This window comes from Oncorhynchus clarkii, chromosome 14, assembly GCF_045791955.1.
Source record: "Oncorhynchus clarkii lewisi isolate Uvic-CL-2024 chromosome 14, UVic_Ocla_1.0, whole genome shotgun sequence".
Lineage (NCBI taxonomy): Eukaryota > Metazoa > Chordata > Actinopteri > Salmoniformes > Salmonidae > Oncorhynchus > Oncorhynchus clarkii.
The window spans coordinates 16,065,885-16,080,994 of NC_092160.1; the positions used below are offsets into that span (position 1 = coordinate 16,065,885).

Genomic DNA, 15,110 nt, shown 5'->3' on the forward strand with positions numbered 1-15,110 from the left:
TAGTATGAGTGTCTCGTAAAAAAAAGTGGAATTATTTTTTCTCTTTCTTGTGATGGCAGGAGATTTTCAGTTCCTCGACTGTCATATTGCATGTACAGTTGAAGTCGGAAGTTTACATACACTTAGGTTGGAGTCATTAAAACTTGTTTTTCAACCACTCCACAAATTTCTTGTTAACAAACTGTAGTTTTGGCAAGTCGGTTAGGATATCTACTTTGTGCATGGCACAAGTATTTTTTCCAACAATTGTTTACAGACAGATTATTTCACATATAATTCACTGTATCACAATTCCAGTGGGTAAGAAGTTTACATACACTGGGATGACTGTGCCTTTCAACGGCTTGGAAAATTCCCCAAAATGATGTCATGGCTTTAGAAGCTTCTGATAGGCTATTTGACATCATTTGAGTCAATTGGAGGTGGACCTGTGGATGTATTTCAAGGCCTTCAAACTCAGTGCGTCTTTGCTTGACATCATGGGAAAATCAAAAGAAATCAGGCAAGACCTAAGGAAACTAATTGTAGACCTCTGCAAGTCTGGTTCATACTTGGGAGCAATTTCCAAACGCCTGAAGGTACCACGTTCATCTGTACAAACAATACCAAGCAAGAATAAACACCATGGGACCACACAGCCATCATACCGCTCAGGAAGGAGGCTCTGTCTCCTAGAGCTGAACGTTCAGTGCGAAAAGTGCAAATCAATCCCAGAACAACAGCGAAGGACCTTGTGAAGATGCTGGAGGAAACAGGTACAAAAGTATCTACATCCACAATAAAACAAGTCCTATATCGACATAACCTGAAAGGCCGCTCAGCAAGGAAGAAGCCACTGCTCAAAAACTCATAAACTAATCCAGACTACTGTTTACAACTGCACATGGGGACAAACATCATACTTTTTGGAGAAATGTCCTCTGGTCTGAGAACTGTTTGTCCATAATGACCATCGTTATGTTTGGAGGAAAAGGGGGAAGGCTTGCAAGCCGAAGAACACCATCCCAACTGTGAAGCACGGGGGTGGCAGCATCATGTTGTGGGGCAGCTTTGCTGCAGGAGGGACTGGTGCACTTCACAAAATAGATGACAGCATGAGAGAGGAAAATTATGTGGATATATTGAAGCAACATCTCAAGACATCAGTCAGAAAGTTAAAACTTGGTCGCAAATGGGTCTTCCAAATGGACAATGACCCCAAGCATACTTCCAAAGTTGTGGCAAAATGTTTTAAGGACAACAAGTGGGAATCTTGTGGAAGGCTACCCGAAACGTTTGACCAAAGATAAACAATTTAAAGGCAATGCTACCAAATACTAATTGAGTGTATGTAAACGTCTTACCCACTGGGAATGTGATGAAAGAAATTAAAGCTGAGATAAATTGTTCTCTCTACTATTATTCTGAGATTTCACATTCTTAAAATAAAGTGGTGATCCTTTTTACTAGGATTAAATGTCAGGAATTGTGAAAAACTGATTTTACATGTATTTGGCTAAGGCGTATGTAAACTTCCGACTTCAACTGTAAATATTCTCAGGTAAAATGTAATAGAAAATACTATATGCATTACAGAGCCGCAAATTTGATTGCCATGTTCTAATAATAGGCAAAGCTGGCTGACTGTAACATAATATTACCCCATTTATTATTGTTATTCAAAATACTACTGTGTTGTGCATAATCTGTTATATGCAGTGGTGTAGTGCTTAAGGCGGCAGGTAGCCTAGTGGTTAGAGCGTTGGACTAGTAACCGAAAGGTTTCAAGATTGAATTCCCGAGCTGACAAGGTAAAAATCTGTCATTCTGCCCCTGAACAAGGCAGTTAACCCACTGTTCCTAGGCTGTCATTGAAAATAAGAATTTGTTCTTAACTGACTTGCCTAGTTAAATAAAGTTTAAAAAACTTGAATACTACTTTATTCATTTTTGGGGGTATCTGGACTGTACTTTACTATTTATATCTTTGTCAACTTTTACTTTTACTTCACTACATTCCTAAAAAAACTATGTACTTTTTACTCCCATACATTTTCCCTGACACCCAAAAGAACCAGTAACATTTTGACAGGAAAATGGTCCAATTCACACACTTATCAGGAGAACATCCATGGTCATCCCTACTGCCTGATCTGGCTGACTCACTAAATAAAAATGATTTGTCTTTAAATTATGTCTGAGTGTTGGAGTGTGCCCCTGGCTATCGGTCAATAAAAAAATAAGATAATTGTGCCCTCTGGTTTGCTTAATATAAGTCATTTTAAATGATTTATACTTTTACTTGTACTTTTGATACTTAAATACATTTTAGCAATTTCATTTACTTTTGATACTTAAGTATATTTAAAACCAAATACTTTTACACTTTTACTCAAGTAGTATTTTACTGGCTGACTTTCAATTTTACTTGAGTCATTGTCTTATAAGGTATCTTTACTTTTACTCAAGTATGACAATGGAGTACCCCTGGTTATATTCTGCTTTTATGTGACGGAAGATGAACATGAGGTGCTAATTTGATATAGGGAGCCCAGATACAACATCTGAATATGTTTCAGCATCTTCTAAGGTAGTAAGAAGCTTTTTTTCTACCATGGCTTTAAGGCTTCCATCTCCACAGGAGGAGGATGCTCATGAGGGACATTATGGGGGAGATTTCACTGCAGCATTTGCTGTAATGTTGCGGCTGAGCCGCGGGTGAGCCGCCTGTCCTCTAGAGATCGTTGCCCATGTTCAATGGTCTCCTCAAAGGCTTTACCTGGGCATAGAACAGTAGTACGGCTGCTGATTACCAATAGTGCTGCTGACGCGTCACTACATTCCCTCACAGGAGAAACAAATATAAGGGAGCGCTCTAAAAATAACAACAGCTGATGAAGGGGGATGTGCAAAGACGTGATTAGCAGCTTACCATGACAGGTAAATATCTGTATTAGGGTTTAGGCTATGCATACTCCTAAGGTATAGTATACATTCAATGACATATTAAGATGTAGGATCTTAATTTGAGCCAGTTTGCTACAGCAGGAAAATAAATCCACAGCAGCAGGAAATGTGAATTATTCTGTGGATTTTAATTAATGGACATTTTTTGTAGGAGTTGAGTCATTTTTAATTACGGAAAAATCAAGTCTGAAGTGTTAGTGGAAATTATAAACTTTATAAGCCTTTTTTAACATTGAATAGTCTTCAAGTTTCTTGCTGTGCAGGACATTTCGCAATAACAACAGTGATCAAATTAAGGACATTTGAATCCATCATGGAGCATTGTGGTTGTCTTGGTATAGATGTTCCCCCAAAACAAACCAGACACTGTTATAATTCCAACATCAAAGTTGATTGTTGTTGTAGGATGTTATCAGAGAGAACATTGGGTTTTCCTCTCACATTTGAATTCTGCCATTGCCTTCATCTAAGGGCACCCATGCTCCAATTTTAGTCAGTGACAGCCTTATTAATCTTTTACAGGGCACATCTATTTGAATTTCAGGAAGCAAACTTTATCTGGCTACAAAACAGGAAATTCATAAACCCAGCATTAGTATGGATGTAAAATACAAGGATTACTGTAGGTGCATGTGTGTCATTTTCACTGCTATCGACCTTTTTATGGCATTGAGCCTGTAACAGTGATGCGGAGCCTTCAGTTTCAGGACAAACTCTCTTTGCAGAGTTCTTTTTATTTTTTAGAAGAAGTATAGCAATACAATTAAACAGTGCTCCGGGTATTCCAGGTTGAATTAATTGCCTTTAACTATCGGTTTTCCCTTTTTATTCTCAGCTTTCGATTTAAATTACAGCCTGATGTATACTGAATTCATAATGAGATGTTTTTGTAACAAAAGGGGGCTTTTTTATGCTTGTGCATGCTTATGTTATAGTTTTGTTTCTACAATGTTCAAATGTTCAGACTGTCACTAAGAATTTGTCACATACTCGTTGACCCCAGACAGCTCAATTTACAACCTATTCCTCTTACTGCACCCTGTATTTAGCATTGAGGCCATAGTGCTTGGGTTAAAGAAGCAAATTGCTCTCTATCATTTGTTCATTCGTTTGGAGTCTACACCTAATGTAAATACCATTTCCTAATGAAAGGAACCAAAGGGGGACAAAATGCTGCCCTTTGAATTTAACATCACCTTTCAAATGATCTTCCCATGTGGAATTCAGTCCCAATGCAATTTGTCTCCACTGAACTAGCTGGTTAGGCCAGAAAACAGAGATAATCCCAATGTAGGAACCCAGATAAACCCAATGTACACTACATTACCAAAAGTATGTGGACACCTATTCGTCAAACATCTCATTCCAAAATCATGGACATTAATATGAGGTTGGTCCCCCCTTTGCTGCTATAACAGCCTCTACTCTTCTGGGAAGGCTTTCCACTAGATGTTGGAACATTGCTACAGGGATGTACTTCTATTCACCCACAAGAGCAATAGTGAGGTCGGGCACTGATGTTGGGCGATTAGGCCTGGCTCGCAGGTGTTCGATGGGGTTGAGGTCAGTGCTCTGTGAAGGCCAGTCAAGTTCTTCCACATCGATCTCGACATCGATCTTGACAAACCATTTCTTTACGGGCCTCGCTTTGTGCACATGGGCATTGTCAGGCTGAAACAGGAAAGGGCCTTGCCACGAAGTTGGAAACACAGAATCATCTAGAATGTCATTGTATGCTGTAGCGTTAATATTTCCCTTCACTGGCGCTAAGGTGCCAAGCCTGAACCATGAAAAACAGCCCCAGACAACTATTCCTCCTCCACCAAACTTTACAGTCGGCACTATGCATTGGGACAGGTAGTGTTCTCCTGGCATCCTCCTAATCTAGATTCGTCCTTTGGACTGCCAGATGGTGAAGCGTGATTCATCACTCCAGGGAACGTGTTTCCACTGCTCCAGAATCCAATGGCAGCAAGCTTTACACCACTCCAGTCGACGCTTGACATTGAACAGGGTGATCTTAGGCTTGTGTGCGGCTGCTCGGCCATCGAAACCCTTTTCATGAAGCTGCCGTCGAACAGTTATTGTGCTGACATTGCTTTTGCCATTTGTAAAAACACCCCTGCACACTGCAGTCATCAATGGAAAGAAAACACATTATTGTTGTTGTAGAATCAGTGACTTTCTTACTCTCTGACACCAATATAAACAGAGAAAAACAGGTATAAACTCTCAGTACTGGAGCAATTGGCTGTGTGCTGTGCCAGTGTCTCTGTCCCAATGTACGATGTCCTACCATTCCCAGTACAATGTGGGAACATAGAATGGGTGGGATCCGGTGCCATGATTGGCACAGGCCTCTAGTCAGCTGTAGCACACAAAGGGAGGATTTGTATTGGGTTTGAGTTGAATGATCCTGGATCAGTGCCCTAGGGCCCTATTCACCTAGAGTCACCCCTGTCCTGATGCTTAAGCCCTCAATCAATTAATTATACTGCCTCAGTCTTAAGACTACTGCAGTAGAAAGACAAATCCACTGAGTTACATCATATGTGCTATTTTCCCTGGAAACACTGATCATATCTGACATTATTTGTTATATGTGTTATTGACGTAACCCGGTATTGCTGTAATCAAATCATTTATACTTACATAAAAGAACAATTGACATGGAAAGCTTAGTAATGATGGAAAATGTCAATGATAATCATGTGATTAACATATTAAACCTTTATTTTGATGACCTCTTTTTTAGAAACATGAAAATGGAAATTGCCAATGGCTGTATATGGTAACAAACATACAGTAGCATGCATGCCTTTGGGTCTATGCATCTGCGTCACTGGATAGATAGGGTTTGATGGGTTGAAAGAGATGCATTGCATTTCAGTACCTCAAATTCATTGCATTTCAGGCTCTGCGTTGCATTTTAGTCTCTTAAAGCCCAAGTTTAATTTATTTTCATCTGATCTCTTCTTAATGCTACCCGGACTATTTGCATTGTGTGCCCCCCCTGCCCCCTTTTTTTTACGCTGCTGCTACTCTCTGTTTATCATATATGCATAGCCACTTTAACTATACATTCATGTACATACTATCTCAATTGGGCCGACCAACCAATGCTCCCGCACATTGGCTAACCGGGCTATCTGCATTACGTCCAGCATTATGTCCTGCTACTCTCTGTTCATCATAAATGCAGAGTCACTTTAACCATATCTACATGTACATACTACCTCAATCAGCCTGACTAACCGGTGTCTGTATGTGGCCTCCTTACTTTTATAGCCACGCTACTGTATATAGCCTGTCTTTTTACTGTTGTTTTATTTCTTTACTTACCTATTGTTCAGCTAATACCTTTTTTGCACTATTGGTTAGTGCCTGTAAGTAAGCATTTTACTGTAAGGTCTACTACATCTGTTGTATTTGGCGCACGTGACAAGTACACTTTGGTTTGATTTGACATATGGATGTCAAGGCTGTGTCATTTTTTTATTTGCTTCCACTGTTAGCATGCATATATTAGTATTTGAAACCTGTGTGAAGACATACACACAGAGACACACACACACACACTTTTGAAAAGCCACCCACTGCTTTTTCCTTTTCTTATAACAAGCAGTGACAACAAGGGTGAAGAGGCAAAAAATAGCAGATTGAAGTTGCTTTTAATCAACTCTGACTATATCGCACATCTTCCCCCTTAATCGGTGGTGCCAAGTGGAAAATATATATATTTTTCTGTAATAATGTATTTAGTGGCTGTGGCCAATTGTGTACAGTCTATGATTAACTTTTATTTTTTTGTGGGGCTATGATGCCAAGGATGAATAATCAGGGCAAACGTGACTATCAAAATTTGTAATAAGTAATCATAGCGTGAATATTGTGCCGTTTTAGCCCTCTGGACGAATCTACCCTTGCATAACACTGACGTAACCAGGCAACTTACCATATCCAAACATGGGCGGACGACATGGTTCCTTTCTGGCTAGAGAAGATGAGGGACCATTGAAGAGTCAGTCTGAAAGGCACAGAAAGAGAAGGGCAGAATTAGTGTCAGGATATCCTTAATGGTTGAGATGATATGTTAATGGTAGGAGAGCTCAGAGATTTAGCCTGTCAGTTCACTGGACACTAAGTCATCCAAGAGCTTTCCAACAGTGTCTAGCGACTTCTCTCCATTATTTCTTAAAAGATGGAGAATGGGATAAAATACGCTGACTGTAGAGTTTACAATAGAGTGAACTAAAAAACAATAGAGAACTAAATAACACTAGAGTGAACTAAAAAAAACGGAATGAGAATGACATTTATACATTTTTCTTAGATTTTTTTTGATTGATTTCCAACCACAAATTAGATAGTGTTGGTTCCATACACTGTCGATGTGCCGAAAGGAGATCTTTAAAATGTGACTTGAAGTTTCCCAGACCCATAATAAGCCTAAGCCTGGACTAAAAACCACGCCTATGGAATTGCTCCGTTGAAAAATGTGTTTTATTCCAGACCCATGTGTTTCACCTGTCATGGAAACCAGCCTTTAGAACTAAAGTACAGTATATTCTCCTCTAGAAATTATCCTGCATCTAACAACCAGCTATGTGCTACCTTGTTATTTCCTCCCCAGCAAATGTTATTATATGACAGCATAGTCGTGGAACGCCATGCCCTCATTACTACTAAACTGTTTTGAATATCTGACAGTGATATGGCCATTGATCCCCTCTTTTCGTATTGCACTTGGCAGCTTCGTGCTCTTTTATATTTTCCACCCCAACATAACCACATCTCTTATGTTTCACCATGTTGCATTTGAAATTAAGGGAAAAGACAGAATAGCAAAAGTCTCTCACTAAAAATATAAAAAGGGGAAACTTTTTGACAGTCTCACGGTAAAAATGAGCTCACTTGCACTGTTGCCCGGCAAGTTATGAGCCAGCATAAATGTGTATGCCAGGTAGAGTGATAGAGCAGAGGCTTTCTGACACAAGCCTTTTAATGACGGGGTCTAGTTTTTGATAGCGTCTCCTTACGCCTTTAAAAGGTAGCCTGCAGAGATTTCAGCCTGCAGACCGGTGGGGTTTTGCACAGGTGGATGGACACACAGCTGCTGGCTCCGTCTGGCTCCGTCTGGCCCCACTCTCATCCCCCAGAGAGAGGGATAGACAGGGGGAGGAAGGGATGGATGGATGAGGGGAAGGTTGGGTTGGAAAGGGTGAGCAGCCAGACTAAGACTGTCATAGCGGTGCCCTAGAATTGGGCTTGAGATCTTCACCCTTGACTGACTCTGTTCCCCAGTGGAGAAGGCTCAGAGGAGAGAGGTTGCCCAGATTGTGAGGCATTCATATGGGTGGGGAGAAGGTGGTGGTTTAGGGGGCCCAGTCGGCTGGACTGTGGTGCTTGCAACACCAGGGTTGTGGGATTGATTCCCACCTGGGCGAAATACTGAATCTGTTCTGCAAGTCGCTATGAATTAAAGTGTCTGTCAATTGACCATAATGTTAAGTGTTTCCACTGTTAGCCGTTTCCATTCTAGCTGGACTCTGTCGATGAGGATACTATCTAAATATATGTTCAGTCCACCCACTAGAGCCAACAGCCAATAAAGAGCATAGCCCAACACAAGTGCTGGTCAATTGAAAAGGATTACTCATTGAAAATACACAGGCTTGCCTCTGTTAGGGCTGAAGTATGTTAGAGAGGGTTGGGAGGAAAATACTGTTATTTTCTAGCTAGCTCCATCTACATTTCAGCCCCAAACAGGCTTTCCCCAAGTGTGCTAGTGGCCGAATGGGCGAATGGAAAATCTCCATGGCGTTGAGTTAAAAGATGGACCCCATGCAGGCCTTTGGGTGAGGAGAGACTCGCAAGATGACTCGCCACTCTCTCTCTCTCTGCTATGGCCCACTGCATAGTCTCCTCTGTCCTGGAGCTTTGCAGCGTTTTGCCGTGTCTGGTCCTGCATACCTTACCTCCCTCCCTCCTGTTTCCCTTCTTTCTCTATCTATGTTTCACTACATTGTTCTCTTTGTGTTCTCTTTCGCTCATCAAATCTCATTGTTTCACTCATTCTCTCTCTTCCTCGTTTCGGTGTGAATGTAATTGTGCATTCTCGTTCCACAGATTCAGCCAGACTCTGCTCGATATAGGATTGCATTGTAGTGCAGTTTTCCGTACTGTAGTTTTGATTGTATTTCAGATTTTCTCTCTATGTGAACTTCTCATAACTGAAGAGGCTTGCATGGCTCAAAGACCCTATGAGCTATGCCAGAGGATAGGTTATTATACTAGATAGGTTCAGATGAATAACATAGTAGTTCTCTATGTTGGAGATTGGATGTTGGGTTGAAAGATTTGTTGCTACAGCAGAAAACACAACGCTCCATAATCCATTAAAGACGGCTCCTGCAGGTCACCCATAATCAAATCAAACTTTGTTTGTCACATGCGCTGAATACAACAAGTGTAGACCTGCAGACAGTGAAATGCTTACTTACAAGCCCTTAACCAACAGTGTAGTTCAAGAAGAGTTAAGAAAATATTTACGAATTAAAATAAATTAAAATAAATAAAAGGCATTTAGCTCGTCTGGTAGGCTTGCGTCACTGGGCATCTCATGTCTGTGTTTCCCTTTGTAGTCCTTGAGAAAACAACTGTGTTTGTTTGGCTGCAACGAGTTATCGGTTCTACGAGTTATCGGTCATTTATCATTCATAATCCTTATTCATAATGGAGTTTGCTGTGGTGGAGGAGAGAATATGCATAAGAGCTTCACATCACAAGGATATTTACACGCTTCAGACAGTGTGCCTTTGGAGAGGCCATCTCTCAATCATCAGACTGGCTTGTGATGTTTTTGATGTACCCTTGATGTAACCACGGGGCTAAGAGCTAGCCTGACACTACATTTGGCTTTTTCTCATATTAGTTGCATCAAGCTGTCGTGTTTAAAAACAAAATCCCGATAAATAAAAAGTCTATACTAAATTATTGAACTCCATCTCACAGCTTTTTGTCGCTGTCTGATAGTCTTGCCCCTAATGCCATCTCAGGAGTTCAAGGCCAGTAAAAATGAATATTATTTATGGAGCTGAAAGCCAGTGTGTCTGAGAAGAGGTAATGTCACTCTTGGGGGACGCAGTCACAACCAGAATGTAAACAAGAGGGCCTCAGTTAGCATTAGCATTACATAGCTCACTGTTTGGAGCAGTCTGTGCATTCTGTCAGACATTACAATGCAGTTTCTGGAAGCCTTGCAGACACAGACATCACAGAATTTGTTGGCCTGTTCTTCTTGCAGGCCCCTTCTGTTTGTGAAGATGTTGAGAGATTGAGGTGCAGTTGAATATTTAGTTGTGTAATATGCAACGTTAAGCATGCAAGGAAATTGAGCTTTGCTACCGTGTACTTTGCTGTGAGCTACAAGATGTCATACATATTGCTTCGGGAGTTAAGTAATCACAGTCGTCATCAAACTTATAATGAGTTGTTCTGAAACAGGAGTCAGCCTCAATTGATTTAGCAGGAAAAATACAACTAATTGATATCTCTGCTGTTTTAAAAAAATTTATCAGGAGTGGATTTGTAAACAGTGCCACATTTCCAATTTTTTTCTTTCATGCTTGGCGTCTCAGAAGACAGTATGTAGGCCACAGAAATAGACATTTGGAGTCCAAAAGAACATCAGATTCCCTGCTATAAATGTGGCATCAAGGAAAGGTAAAGATGCTGAGCTTTGCTACACTGACACAGGAAAATGTCTCAAGAGACATTGGTAGAAATGCAGGACGGAGCACATCAACAATGACTCACAGCTTTCCATGTTGCAGCTTTCCATTTCGCTTACATACAGTGGCTTGCAAAAGAATTCATCCCCTTGCCATTTTTCCCTTTTGTTGCATTACAACGTGTAATTTTAATGGATTTTTATTTGGATTTCATGAGATGAACATACACAAAATAATCAAAATTGGTGAAGTGAAATGAAAGAAATTTGAACAAAAAAAACCCGGAAAAGTTGTGCATGCATATGTATTCACCCCCTTTGCTATGAAGCCCCTAAATAAGATCTGGTGCAACCAATTACCTTCAGCTGTCACATAATTAGTTAAACAAAGTCCACCTGTGTGCAATCTAAGTGTCACATGATCTGTCACATGATCTCAGTATGTGCTCTCAAGTTCAGTTTTTTGTCTTATTTCTTGTTTGTCTTACACAAAAAAATGTTTTTGCATCTTCAAAGTGGTAGGCATGTTGTGTAAATCAAATTATACAACCCCCCCCCCCCAAAAAAAAATCTATTTTAATTGATTGTGAGGCTACAAAATAGGAAAAATGCCAAGGGGTGAATACTTTCACACAAGCCACTGTATTGTTTGTGGACTAGCTCTGCGTCAATACCATTCCCCCCAAACTGCTACAAGACAAACTCTCCCAATTGAACATGTCCAGCTCCATCAGTCATTGGATCACTGACTTCCTGACCAACAGAACGCGACACGTGAAGCTGGGAAAACACTTTTTGGACTCTCTATCCCTCAGCACAGGAGCGCCGCAAGGATGCGTGCTCTCACCTCTACTCTACTCACTCTATATCAATGACCGCACCTCCAACAATGCTTCTGTCAAAGTACTCAAGATTCCATGTGACACCCCTCTGGTTGGTCTCATCACCGACGGTGATAAGTCAATGTACCGTTGAGAGGTTGCCTGCCTGGTGGTCTTGTGCAGTCGCAAATAACCTAGAACTCAACACATACAAAACTGTGGAGATGGTGGTGGACTTCAGAAATCGTCCTTCACCATCTCTCCCCCTGGAGATTGACGGCTCAGCTGTTAGCACGGCTAAAGCATGCAGAATCCTGGGACCATCATCTCCCATATCCTCAAACACTCACGGGCGCCAGGTAGCATGGAGGGTAGGAGCGTTTATTCTGACATAACTGGTCCTCTCACTTGAACAAAGTAGGTTTTAGCACTCCTATTTGTGTTACATAGTTTATTAACTTTTATAGGAGAGTAACAGTAAACCACAATGACAACACACTGCAAAACAACTTGAGATGTGTGTTATGTATTCTATGTTTTATAATTCATATTCATGTGCAGTTTATGGATTTCCACATGGACACACTGAAGTATACATTAGTGCTACAGTTTGTCAGCTAAAATCAGCAAGCAATATTTCATCAATAAAGCAAGACAATTAGGCCTAATTGACACATGTACTGTACTGTTACTAATGTGTTTTGCTTTTAACAAACTGTTCTCACGGGCCATTCCTATACCTTTTACACTGACAGTTATGCAACCATCCATGTGCGTCTTTACAATTCCATTTGTAGGATATTTTTTATACAGTTAAGTCACAGGATGTACAGTACAATACAGGTCAAAAGTTTTAGAACACCTACTCATTCATTCATTAACATCTACTCATTCATATGCTGAGCAATTGTTGGCCATCTGATGCACCACTCCATCACTCTCCTTGTTGGTAGTGTGTTGGGTCATTATCCTGTTGAAAACCAAATCAATGTCCCACTAAGCTCAAACCAGATGGGATGGCGTATCACTGCAGAATGCTGTGGTAGCCGTGCTGGTTAAGTGTGCATTGAATTCTAAATAAATCACAGACAGTGTCACCAGCAAAACATCCCCACACCATAACACCTCCTCTTCCATGCTTTATGATGGGAATACACATGCAGAGATCATCGGTTCACCTACACCACGTCTCACAAAGAGATGACTGTTGGAACCAAAAATCACAAATTTGGACACATTTCCACCGGTCTAATGTCCATTGCTCGTGTTTCTTGGCCATAGCAAGTCTCTTCTGCTTATTGAGGTCCTTTAGTAGTGGTTTCTTTGCAGCAATTCGACCATGAAGGCCTGATTCACACAGTCTCCTCTGAACAGTTGATGTTGAGATGTCTGTTACTTGAACTCTTTAAAGAATTTATTTGGGCTGCAATTTCTGAGGCTGGTAACTCTAATGAACTTTTCCTCTACAGCAGAGCCAGAGCCATGAGAGCCAGTTTCATCATACCGCTTGATGGTTTTTGCGAATGCACTTGAAGAAACTTTAAAAGTTCTTGAAAGTTTCTGGATTGACTGACCATCATGTCTCAAAGTAATGATTGACTGTCATTTCTCTTTGCTTATCTGAGCTGTTCTTGCCATAATATGGACTTTGTATTTTACCGCTCCTACCTTGTCACAACACAACTGATTGGCTCGAATGCATTAAGAAAGAAAGAAAGCACATATGTTAATTGAAATGCATTCCAGGTGACGACCTCATGAAGCTGGTTGAGAGAATGCCAAGTGTGTGCAAAGCTGTCATCAAGGCAAGTGGTGGATATTTGAAGAATCTCAAATCTCAAATATATTTTGATTTTACACTTTTTTTGTTATTACTTTATTCCATATGTGTTATTTCATAGTTTGGATGTGTTTACAATTATTATACAATGTAGAAAATAGTAAATATAAAGAAAAACCCTTGAATAAGTAGATGTACATTACCGATCAAAAGTTTAGAACAATAATGTATAACAAAAACCTGATGTTTTAGCTTTGTTTGTGTAAAAAAAGACATTATGATTTCTTCCCACTCATTTTCAATGAGGCAACCATAAAATATTGAGTGATTCATGCTAAATGATTTCACCCTTGCACCCTCTCTCAAGTGTGGAAGGAGATCAACGGCAAAAATAACTATTATAATGATGGCATTGACACAACCCCCTTAAGTGAGTATCAATGAGAGGAAGACTTTCTCCGTCTACTTCGATGGGCTCATCCATGATTCTCTTTACATGCTAATGTACGAAGCCACTGGACCGAGAAGTGGAGCCATTTGCAATGTTTGCAATTAAAATTTAGTATTTTCTTTACTCGCCGTGAAAGGTAGTATGTATTGAAATGACTGAGGCATCCATAGATTCGCTGAGCTATGATGTTTGCGAAGAACTGAAGACGAGAGGCAATATTGCCATCAACATATTAATACACAACAGATCTGTGGAGCTGTTCAAGCATTAAGTCCAATCAGAGGCATCGTATACCACCACGCCGGTGCCCTAAATGACTCCATTCCTTATTTGCTGCTGTGAGGTTCTGTCATTTTAATTAGTTTTGTTGGACTTGCAGACTTTGTTTTTCCCTTATGAAGTATTATTAAGCCCAGGCAATCCATCATTCTCACCAGCAATGCCTTTTATCCATGATGAGTACAGCAGAATATTTCTCAAATATGATGTGGAGTCAGTTCATTTCATAATGAAGTTTGCATTTGACTCATTGATGACACGTGTGGGTTACAATGTAAAACACAAATGCTGGATGGTGTTTCATGTAGACAAGGAGACAAATAGATAAGGCACTGAGTAAATCTTGTTGTTTACAATGACAGGCACTATTTATGAAGTAAACTCTCATAACTTTGCCTATGTATGCCTATTAAATCATTTAATGCATACCAACATGGGGCATACCAACATGAATAAGCTTAGCCCACTTAAATTGATAAATGCAACAACAATAACTGTTTTTTTTTTCAAATGACACATTGAGACACTCAGAAGGTGAGCATATATAATCTAGAATTAAATAAATTATAAAACTAAGGCATTTTAAAGATGCTTTTTGTATGTTACCTTAAATGTTTGGCAAAAATGCCCACTTTACTCATGTGTTTGTGTCCCAAACTTTACCACAACTGTAATTTGTCAACCAGAGGACATAGTCACATTTTGATGTGACATCACTGGATATGGGGTTTTATACCAGCCATAAATCAATGCTCTGAAAGGGGAAAACAAAGGAAATAAACTCGTAAATCATTTTGGCGAACCAGCATCAATACATTTTACAACTCCTGTCTCCTCCATTCAACATCTATATACATAACATACCCACTGTTCGTTCCCATCTCAAACATCAGCATATTTCAATCTAAGCCTACCTATCAGTTGAATAAGTTTTACTGTACCTCATATCACAAGTTAAGGACCACCACAGTTGCATTTTTTCAACTGTGAAAATCTTGAGTATGAGACTAAAGAGTGTAGTATTAATATATTTAATTCAGTCCACTGTTCAGTACCTCATACAGTAGGTACCCATAAATCATCAAAACCTCACTACAAACC

General features: G+C 40.1%; 1 long non-coding RNA gene across 1 annotated transcript in view; it reads right to left on the reverse strand.

Annotated features, from left to right (window-relative positions):
• Positions 1-15,110, reverse strand: part of LOC139366003 (uncharacterized) — a 116,871-nt gene that overhangs the window by 43,138 nt on the left and 58,623 nt on the right. The window contains exon 2 of the long non-coding RNA XR_011626712.1: positions 6,902-6,973. This is a non-coding gene — a long non-coding RNA (uncharacterized lncRNA). The remainder of the gene's footprint in view (positions 1-6,901; positions 6,974-15,110) is intronic.